General features: G+C 36.0%; 1 long non-coding RNA gene and 1 other non-coding gene across 2 annotated transcripts in view; both read right to left on the bottom strand.

Moving 5' to 3' along the window:
* Positions 1–312: 312 nt before the first annotated feature.
* LOC104859077 overlaps positions 313–11,126 on the bottom strand; it is a 12,117-nt gene continuing 1,303 nt past the window's right edge. The window contains exons 2-3 of the long non-coding RNA XR_779290.1: positions 2,757–2,883; positions 313–390 (exon numbers count right to left, since the gene is read on the bottom strand). This is a non-coding gene — a long non-coding RNA (uncharacterized LOC104859077). The remainder of the gene's footprint in view (positions 391–2,756; positions 2,884–11,126) is intronic.
* LOC117285030 lies at positions 8,706–8,808 on the bottom strand. Its single transcript, XR_004516045.1, has one exon. It is a non-coding gene; the product is annotated as a U6 spliceosomal RNA (small nuclear RNA).

Raw genomic sequence — 11,126 nt, 5'->3', positions numbered from 1 at the left:
GGCTGCAGTGAATTTCTTCTTCAACTCTATCCTGCCATGTGGAAAGAGTTACTTTCAGAGTAAAACTTCACACTGTATTTGCAGTTATTGTGGGCTCTTCTTGGGGGCTAATGCTGCTGGTACATTGTTTCTCCCTGGGACTGCATCTCACCAGGTCTACCTTGTGTTTGCAGAGATAGGATCTGAGGTTAGTGTTCCAAAGTGTTTCATTCTTTTCTCTGCCTTGTCTTCAGTTTCTTTGTAGTTTCTAGTTTTACTATCAGCTCTTTCTTGATTCCTAGAGCTCTACTTCTTTTTCTCCTCTCTAAGTTATTGGTTTTCAGCTTTCTTGATTCCAGAGCCAAAAGAAGCCATATTTTCTGTTGGTCTTTATGCCACCATTTTTAATCCCTGTGATAAATTAAATTAAAAAAGTGTTATTTTGTTTTAGAAAATCAGGAGGACCATTTAATGAACATTAGTATTAATTGTCCTCAAATAATTCTAACATTAAAGTAATACTATAATATAGGTTTTTCAAATTACATGGAAATTTGTACAACTTTTATGTGTGAAGAAATGGAAGATGATACAGATTTAAATAAGATAAATTCTGTGGCATAATGAAGTATTTTATAAGAAGATTTTATTGTCTATAATTATTGAGTCCTGCCTTTACTTTGCACAGGCTTATAAGTTCTGTGTTGTAATATCTGAATTATGAGAATGAAATGATGTTTTTAAAAGTCTAGTTTTGGCGAACTTGAAGTTCTTATTAAGAATCTGAAATTTTAGCCAGGCATGGTGGTGCACCCCTGTAATCTTCGGCCTCAGGAGGCTGAGGCAGGAGGATCGCTGTGAGTTTGAGACCAGCCTGGGTACACAGTGAGTTCCAGGTCAGTCTCAATTACATAGTGAGACACTGTCTCAAAAAGCCAAAAAAAGAACCTGAAATTTTAAGCATAAGTTATTTGAATGCTTCATTTTCTCATGTTCTTTTTGTCAGGTATAAATGGATTAATATAGACCCAGAATCATGGGTTAATAGAATTTTAGATCTTAAAAGTATTCATTCAATGATATCTAAGGGGAGAATATGAATGTCTACAGATTGTAAATGACTTGCAGAAATCCTGAAGCAAAGCATGAGGAAAACTAGCCTCAGGACTCAGACCTGTTTGTTTCATTTTATATTGAAGATCCATTATATGTGTCTGTTCTGTTTTAAAAATTCTTCCTGCTTTTCAACAGTTTTATTATAATATGCCCTAGTGTGAATTTCTTTTGAGAATGTCTTTATAGTTTGTTGAGTTTCTTGCATGTATAGATTTATGTCTTTCATTAAATTTGGGAAATTTCATCCATTACTTTTTTTGTTTGTTTTTTTGAGACACAGGGTCTTGCTATTTCCAGGCTGTCATTGAATTCACTCTGTAGTCCAGGATAGCCCTGAATTCATTGCAATCCTCCTGCCTCAGCCTTGTGTGAGTGCTGGGATTACAGGCATGCATTTGTAATGGATGTGCTTGGCTTCATCCATTCATTCATTTCTTTCTTTCTTTTTTTAAAATTTTTGGTACCAGGGATCAAACTCAGGTGAGGTAGGCGGTGGCACCACTGAGCTAAACCCATGGCCCTTCATCCATTAATTTTTAACAATTTAAAATGCAATATGTATGTACACCAACTCCCTGTAAAGACTATATTCATCAATGTAGGGCAAACATGTACTAATAAAAATCCCTTGTGCACTTTTCTTCATTTTGTTCTCCTATAATTACGCTATACTAATTGATGTTCCACAAGTTACTTGGGTATGTTAAATTTATTTTTTGTCTATTATGTTTTCTTTCTGCTTCTCAGAATGGTAATTAATCATTTTTCTTATGCTTGGAAGCAGACTCAGGACCTGGAATGGTGCCACTGAGCTAAATGCCCAGCCCAGTCTGGGTAAATTGTCCTATCTTCAAATCTGCTGATCTTTCTTCTGACTACTCAAATGTGTAATTCCCAACAGTGTCATGTGTGTGTGTGTGTGTGTGTGTGTGCGCGCATTTTACTCAGGGGTTGTCTGCATATGAGGCAAGCACTCTACTACTAAACTATAGCCACAGTTTCCTATAGCAACTTTTCAGTTTCAGCTCCAAAATGTCTGTTTTTCACAAAATTAATTTGTCTTTATTTATTATTCTCTATTAATACCTTGCTCTCCTGCTTTTCTTTTTCTTTCTTTCTTTCTTTTTTTTTTTTGTACCAGGGATCAAACTCAGGTCCTTCTGCTTGCGAGGCAGGCAGTGGAACCACTGAGCTAAATCCCCAGCCCTTTCTCCTGCTTTTCTATAGTTCTTTTGTCCACGATTTCCTTTTGCTGAGTATGTTTAAGATGGTTAACTTAAAAGTCTTTGCCAAGAAATCTAATGTCTGTGCTTTCTCAAAAATGGTTTCTCTTAACTATTTTCTCCTGTGAATGGGCCATACTGTCTTGTTTTATGTATGCCTTTTATTTTTGTCAAAACCATATTTCAAATATTATAACATAATCCCAGAAATCAGATTCTTCCCACTCCCACAGGATTGCTATTATTTCTTGAGGGATAGAGTCATCTGTTTGTTCATATACTTTTCTTAGAAGAATTGTATTTGTGTGTGTGTATATGTGTGTGTGTGTGCGTGTGTTCGCGTGTGGTTTCTTAGTACTGTTATATCGTCTCAGTAGTCAGCCAGCAACCCAACAGATCTCCTTAAGTGCCTGGAGCCAATAATAAAAAAAGACTTACACTCTATGTTTTTGAAGACTGATTATGATGGCTATGAAGTGAGGCTTTATTTGTACTACATCTCTTGATAAGGTCAGTAGTGGAAGCTTTGGGTCCTTTCAGGTCTTTTCAGAGCATGGGTCAGGCCCTAGGCAAGCATTTACATGTGTCAGTATACCATTACCTTTTGCATCTAAATAGTATTCTAATACATAGATATTCCAGATTTTCATCCATTCATCAATTCATGGACATTTTGTTTTCATTTATTGGTTCTTATCAATAATACTGCTATGAAACAGTGAACTCTTTCTAGGCTAGTGTGTGGATACAGAAATATATTATACAATCCTATTTTTGTTTTTTCCATTAAATATATTGGTACATTTTAGGTATACAATAGTTACATTCATCATTGGGATTTTGTACCTTTACATCATGTATTTCTTATTTTTTGGTACCAGGGATCAAACTTGGGACCTTGCACTTGCAAGGCAGGTGGCGGAACCACTGAGCTAAATCCCTGGCCCTACATGATGTATCTTGGTTCTTAGTTTTTTACCTATTCCTCTGTCCTCCCTTTACCCCACCCACCCTTCCCTATTTACAAAGACTTTGTTTCCTTTTGTTGTTGTTGTTGCTTTTCTCATGTTTCTTCTCCCTTCTTACCTTTCACCTACCCCGCACTTCCTCTACTCCTTTAGACCTTTTCTTCCTATTACACAATATCAATTATACATTTTGATCCTTATTTACACTTTTAGTTTTTCAAACCAGAGTAACTATTTGGTATTTACACATATCTGTCCTATTAATTTCACTTAAGAGTATGGTCTCAATGTGCATCCACTTAGCTATAAATGTCTCTATTTTCTTATTCTTTATGGCTGAGTAGTACTCCATTTTAGAAAAAAATCCCACATCTTCTTCACCAGTCTCCCGTTGATGGGCAATTGGGCTGTTTCCAAGTTTTAGCTATTACAAACTGCTGCTATAAACATGGCTAAGCATATATCACTGTGGTGTGATTCTTATAATTCTTTGGAAAAATACCCAGCAGAGGAATAGCTAGGTCAAATGGGACTTCTAATCCTAGTTATTTGAGGTATCTCCATGTAGATTTCCATAGTGGTGGCACCAGTCTGCACTTTCACCAATAATGGCAAAGTGTTTCTTTCTCCCCATAACCGCAACAGCATTTGTTATTGGTTGATATCTTGATAGCAGCCACTCTTTCTGGGTTGAGGTGGAATCTCAGTGTTGTTTTCATATGCATCTCTCGAATGAGCAGTGATGCTGAATATTTTTTCCTATGTTTATTTGCTGTTCTTACTTCTTTATCTGAGAAATGTCTGCTCATTTCAGATGCCCATTTTTGAATTGGGTCTTTATGTTTAGGGGTCTGATTTGAGTTTTTTATATATTTTAGATAGTAGACCTTTATCTACTATCTAAACATCTGGTAAAACAGCTGGTGGAACAGCTGGTAAAAATTTTTTCCTACATTGTAGGTTGTCTCCTAGCTCTGTTGGTGTTTCTCTTACAGTGCTTACAATTCAGAGGATTTCTTATTTTTTATTTTTATTTTTTAAAATTTTTCTCAGCTTTAATTGAGTTTCTTGGTACATTTTAGGGATATAGTACAGTTATATTCATTGTTGGGATCTTTTTTTTTTTTTGGTTGTTTTTTGAGACAGGGTCTCACTGCGTAGTGAGACTGACCTGGAACTCACCATGTAGCTCAGGCTGGTCTTGAACTCACAGCAATCCTCCTGCCTCAGCCTCCCAAGTGCTGGGATTACAGGCATGAGCCACCATGCCTGGCCATTGTTGGTATCTTGTACCTCTACATGACACGTCTTGGTTCTCGTTTTTTTCCCTTGTCCCCGCCTTCCCTTCACCCCCTCCTCTTCTCCCCTTCAACAATCACTTTATTTCCATCATTTCATTATCTCACATTTTTTTCTTTTCCCTTATTACTCTTCCCCTACCCATCCCACCTTCCCTACACCTTTAGCCCCTTTGTTCCCATTTCACAATGTCAGTACAGAGGCTTTTTTAAAAAGATGAGATCCCAGTAATTGATTCTTTCTGCTAGTTCCCATGCTACTAAAGATTTATTTATTAAGTCTTTTCCTATGCCATATATATTTGTGCTTTATCTTTTAAGTCTCTAATCACTCATAGACATTCTCATTTTCATAACATCAGAGAAGAAAACTCATTAAATCAATCACAATCCTTTAGCCCAATTGATACAATCAGCCACACAATAGGATCAAGCACAACTTATAAATTGATCATTTGTGGTAGTCATTAATCTATCACCTTTAAACCATGCAAATTAAATTAAAATCAAGAAGCACCCAAAATATGTTTTGCAGTAAATAAACTCTTCAATACAGCATCTTTACCATTTAGGATGGGGGCTTAGACAGAGTTAGGATGAGAGGAGTAGATAAAGAATTGGAGAAGGTTTCAATTGAAGCTAGAGGACATAGGATGACCATACAATCTTTAGGAAACTGTTAAAGTCAAAAGAGAAAGACAGTGCAAGATTAAAGACAAGAATATAACAACTTAATAGTAATAGGGGCTCACTTTCCTTTGAAACTATTGACCCTGGAGTGAAGTAAAAAAGAATATAAAGGAAAAAGAAAAAGCAATAGAAAAAGAAACCTGAGTTAGGGGTGGAACAGGAACAGAAAGCAAGGTGAGGAATAATATCGGGGAGCAAGAGACTGAGTTGGTAAAAAGAAGATAGAAAAAAGAAAGAATTTGCAGAGTAGAATGAAGAAAAGAAAGAAGAAAAATAATTTGAAGGTCCTCTTTCAGATTATATCTCTTTTGTCATAATATACAATGTGCACAGCCATGTGCAGAACTAAGTTCTTTGATCTCAGCTAGCCAATGGCAGACTTCTGAGATTGAGACTGATTTAGGTCTTCAATGCCCAAATTGAATTTCCTGAACTCCTGCAGGGTTGAACTCTGCCAAGTTCTACTACAGGTTCCCTCTGCCCTTTTTATGAAGATTTTCAAAGACTGGAGCTCAGAAAAATGCGCTTTATGATCACCTGTGTCTCTGCAGAGTGGATCCAAGGACTGGCACAATCAGGAGGCCTGAAACCGGGGTTGGTGGTGGGAGTGTTGCAGGGGCACCTGCATGGCAAGCTAGTCCTCACCGATTGGGCCCAGGCAGGCTGGAGGGAGAATGAATCTTGGAGTGGCTGTCCTGGATCTCCACCTTCCACATTCCACTGGGTGCTGGTCACGGCACAGTTGGGGGTGAGGGAGTGGCTACCCAGTCCTCACCAATTGGCCCCAGGCAGGCCGAAGGAAGAAGGGATCTTGGAGCAGCTGTCCCAACTGCTACTTTCCACCTTCTGCTGAGTCAAGATCTCTATTTTCATTGTCACTGACTGCCATCCTGTCTTCTATAGCTGATATTTTGTCTTCAGATTGGCTCAGTCTGCTGTGTATACTTTCAGTAGCATTTTTAATCTTCTAGATAGGTTTCAATCTGTTTCATGGATATTTTTTTCCCTATATTGGGGGTTCATGGTTTCCATTTCTTTCCTATGCTAAAAACTCATTTGCACTGATGTACATATTTACATTTATGATTTGATGAATATTGAAATATGAAACCTGTAAAACCATGACAAATAACATTTGTATCACCATGATGTTTTCTGTGTCCTTTTGCATTCCTGCACCATAATCATGCATCCACTGATCTGCTTTCCTCATTAACCATGCTTGTATTTTCCAGTACAGTTGTACCTCAGTTCAGAAACACTTTTGTTCTCAATTTGGTTTGTAAACAAAATCATTTGACAAAATTTTGTTTTTGTTTGCTTGCACACTCTGCATTGGATGACAAACACAACTGTGGCCACCTTTCCCACACAAGCAGAAAAATGGCTATCTTTTCCAAAATCATGGAACATATTAAGTTCATAAACTGAGGCACCACTGTATTTTACATTAATAGTAACACAATACTGTTCCTCTTGTCAGGTTTCTTTCACTGATCACAATTATTTTGAATTTTTTCTTGTTGTTGCATGTATCAATAGCTCATTTTTTACTCCTACTATTCCATTGTATGCCTGTATCACAATTTATTCATTCACGTGTTTTGGATATTACAAATGATTGTTTGGACATGTTTGTAAAAATATATTTGTGTGCTTATGCTCTCATTTATCTTTGGTAAACCTAGGAGTGATAGATTTAACTTTTTGGGAATAACCAATATATTTTCAACAATGGAAAACAATGGCCATTCAAATAATTACCAAACTCTTGGATAATTTTACATTCCTACTAGCAGTGAATTCAAATTCTAGTTGCTCTGTATTCTTGCAATATTTGGCTTGGTCAGTGTTTTCACTTTTACCTACTACATTGGATGTGGTCTGGTATAGTACTAATTTTATACTACATTTTACTACTGACTAATAGTGTTGAGAATCTTTTCATTTGATGATTATCCATCCACGTATCTTCTTTAGTGAAGTATATAGCCAAATATTTTGCTTATTGAGATTGAGAGATGAGTTGTCAATAAAGTTTATGAGACTATAATTCCTTTGTTAGATATGTTTAGAAATATTTCAATTTGTGCCTTGAGTTTTCATTTTCCTAGAAGCATCTTTATTAAAATATATGCATCCAAGTAGGTACAGAAAGAAACCTTCATATTGCCACAATTCACATGGAAGAACTGAAAATTTGAGTTGACCCTGGTCCTAATATAAGAATATAACATAGCTCATATTATCAGGTTTCCTTTATGAATATATTTTGTAGATAATGATAAGAATTTCTTGGTTCCTTGTGCTGATCATATAATAGTATTTTTTCATTTCTGGACAGTATATATTAAATGGAACATCATCAAACAAATGCATTCAGAGGAAATAAATTAGGATAAGACCAAAAGAGGAAAGACTGAAGAAATTTTGGATAGTCTAGAGATAAAAATAGATTAAGTGGAGTTAGGGGGTTTAACAAGCTTGAAGGCTCTTCAGTGTAACCAAATAGTTTAGAGCATAGGATTTTGTTTTCAGAAGGTTGTGGATTCAAATGCTAGCTATTCTTCATAATCGCTGTGTAATATGATGCGTGATACTCAAAGGCAAAGTTTTCTCACTGATAAAGTTCGTGGTGTATTTTAATAACTAAATAGTTGCAGTGGCTTCAAAATGACAATTTAAAATGTTGCTGGTAATTGCTTCTCAGGCTTTTGGGTAAGATCAAGTGTAAAATGGTGCTCATAATACAGCTTTGCCTTCTAAGTTCTCCACTTTTTGCAACCTATTTTGTGCATAAAGTGTTTTTGCTTAGTATTGTGATATTGTATATATTTTGTCCCAGTTGTATAATGTTTTTCAGTCTATCATCCAGCTTGGTGGCTGAAATCACACGGCTGTGAAAATTTGCCTTTGTTTCTGTTAGACTCTTTTCATTTCTGTATTTGGTATCTTAAGTATTGTAGAAAAGATGTCACTTCCTCCCCCCCCCATTGAGTTTATTGGTACATTTTAGGTATGCAGTACAGTTACATTCATTATTGGGATCTTGTACCTTTACATGACAGGTCTTGGTTCTCATTTTTTTCACCTTGTCCCTGCCCTCCCTTCACCTTCTCCTCCCCTCCCTATTTACAAACATTTTATTTTCATTTTTTTCATTTTCTCATATTTTTTTCTTTCTCTTATTACCTTTCTCCTACCCTTTCCACTTCCCTACACCTTTAGCCCTTTTCCTCCCATTTCACATAGTCATTTATCTCATTAGGATCTTATGTACTATTATAGTTTATTCACACCAGAGAAACTATTCGGTACTTACAGATGTGTGACTTATTTATTTCACTTAGGAGTATATCCTCAAAATATATCCATTTTCCTATGAATGAATCTAATTTCTCATTCTTTATGGTAAATAGTATTCCATTTAAATAAATATGGAATGCTTCACGAATTTGTGTGTCATCCTTGTGCAGGGGCCATGTTAATCTTCTCTGTATTGTTCCAATTTTAGTATATGTGCTGCCAAAGCAAGCATGGTCACTTCTTTGAGTCTGTTTTGCAATATATATTAGGACTGGATTTTTTTTTTTTTTTTTTTTGTGCCGGCTGTCAAACTCAAGTTCTTGCACCTGCGAGGCAGGTGGCAGAACTGCCAACCTAAATCCCTGACCTGAAATTGTATTTTTAAAGAAAAGCATTCAAGTATGACAGTGTTTTCACCAAATGCTGTTTAGTAGTTGAAACGTAAACTATTTAATGTCATTTAGAAAAGTGACCAAAATATAAAAAAAAATTATTGTTATTATGAAATAATAGTGATGTTGAGAATCATTCATGACAGCTTCTAGGATGCCTGTAGGTATATTAAGATCTCCCTAAAACAGTACTTTTCCTGGAAGGTACATTGGTGTATTACCTACCTAATTATGTATGAACTTATGCCATACTTATTAGATTAAAACAATAAATATCTGGTATCTCAGAGTTTGTTCTGTGGTTCAGGAGCACTTTTCCTTGGGGTTGGGAGGATTTTGCTATTGTGTTCAAGTTGTCAATTACAAGTGCATTTATCTTAAGGCTGTGTATAGAGAGAAAGCCCAAGTTTCTTCCTCTGTAAGGAGGCCTCAGTTTCTCACTATATGGATACTTCTATAGATGGAATAACATGGCAGCAGTCTTCTCCAAAATTGAATAATCCAAGTGAAAGAACAAGCAAACCAAAAGCCACAATGCCTTTTATGTTCTAATTCCAAAAGTCTCACATAACTGTCACCTCTGCCACATTGTACTTTTTTAAGTGATTCATTAAATGCAATCTATAATCAAAAGGAAGGGAGCCAGGCATGGTGGCGCATGCCTGTAAACTCAGCAATTGGGAGACTGAGGCAGGAGAATTGCTGTGAGTTTGAGGCCAGCCTGAGCTACATAGTGAATTCAAGGTCATCCTGAACTACATAGTGAGATCCTATCTCAAAAAACCAAATTAAAAAAAAATGGAGGAGGCACTGTCATTGAATCTGTGGATATATTTTAAAATCACCATAGCCAACAAAGCATTTTAAAGACTCCCCCATGCTGCCCAGTACTGGGATTGAACTCAGAGCCTTGCGTTTGCCAAATTGGCACTACTGAATTACTTTCCCCAGCCCCTAAAGACATTTTTGATATTGCTGACATGAAATAAAACTATTCAGTACTTGTTTCCAAACAGGTAATTGGATCCAGATTTCTTATAATATTTAATCACAGCACTTATTTTCTAACTAACATATTGGGTCCACCTTAGGTAAAAATGTTTGAAGGGTTGAAGATATAGCTCAGTGGTAGAGTGCTTACGTAGCATAAGTGAGACCTTGGGTTCAATCCCTAGCATGGCTTTTGTTTGTTTGTTTTTGTTTTTTGATTTTTTGGTACCAGGGATTGAACTTTGGTCCCTGTGCTTGCGAAGCAGGCACCAGAACCACTGAGCTAAATCCTGGGCCCCCTAGCATGGCTTTTAAAAATGTTTTAACTACTTATTTTAAAATCGTGAACTTATAAACTTCTACACTTTCCCTGTAAAAGTCTTCATTAGACTTCTGTCATAAGTCTTTTGGTCAACCAAGACACGCTTTTAAACTCATGGTCTTCTGCTTATAAGTTTAATATTAAGCTAAGACTGTCTTGATCATTTGATCTAGCATATTAGTTTTCTATGACAGCTGTAACAAATTATCACAAAGTGGGAGGCTTAAACAATAGAAATTTATTCTCTCATAGTTCTTGAGGTCAAAAGTAAAAAAAATACTGTGTCAACAGTGTTGTGCCTCTGGGGGCTCTAGAAGAGAATTTGTTTTTGCTTTTTTCAGCTTCTAGTGGCCCTTGGCATTACTTGACTATTAACTGTGTCATTCCAGTCATTGCCTCCATGGTTCTATCATTTCTGTCCCTTTTATCTTCCTTTGCCCTCACTCTTATAAGGACATTTGCCATTGCATTTAGATCTACCTGGAAAATCTAGGATAATGTTTTTCCTAAAATTCCTAATTACATATTTTATCATATAAGGTAATAGTTACATATTCTAAGGGTTGGAATGTAGCCATATATTTTGGGAGGCCACCAATCATATCATTATTAAAATTAGCTTGGCAAAATAGGACAACAAAGAGATCTTTAAGATATTCTCTATAGCATAACTATAACTATTTCTTTAAAATTTACTGTAAATTTGATTAAGATAATCAAATGCCTGTGAATATAGTAGCTTCTTGGGAAAAAATGGGAAAGGATTTTTTGAAGTGTCACATAAAGTTGAGAAATGTTGTAGTTGATATTTGGTCATCATTTTGTGTATATATATATATATA

The sequence above is a fragment of the Fukomys damarensis genome, unplaced genomic scaffold, assembly GCF_012274545.1.
Source record: "Fukomys damarensis isolate Sample0158 unplaced genomic scaffold, DMR_v1.0_HiC HiC_scaffold_5, whole genome shotgun sequence".
NCBI classification, from domain to species: Eukaryota; Metazoa; Chordata; class Mammalia; order Rodentia; family Bathyergidae; genus Fukomys; species Fukomys damarensis.
This window is presented reverse-complemented; position numbering and strand designations above follow the sequence as displayed.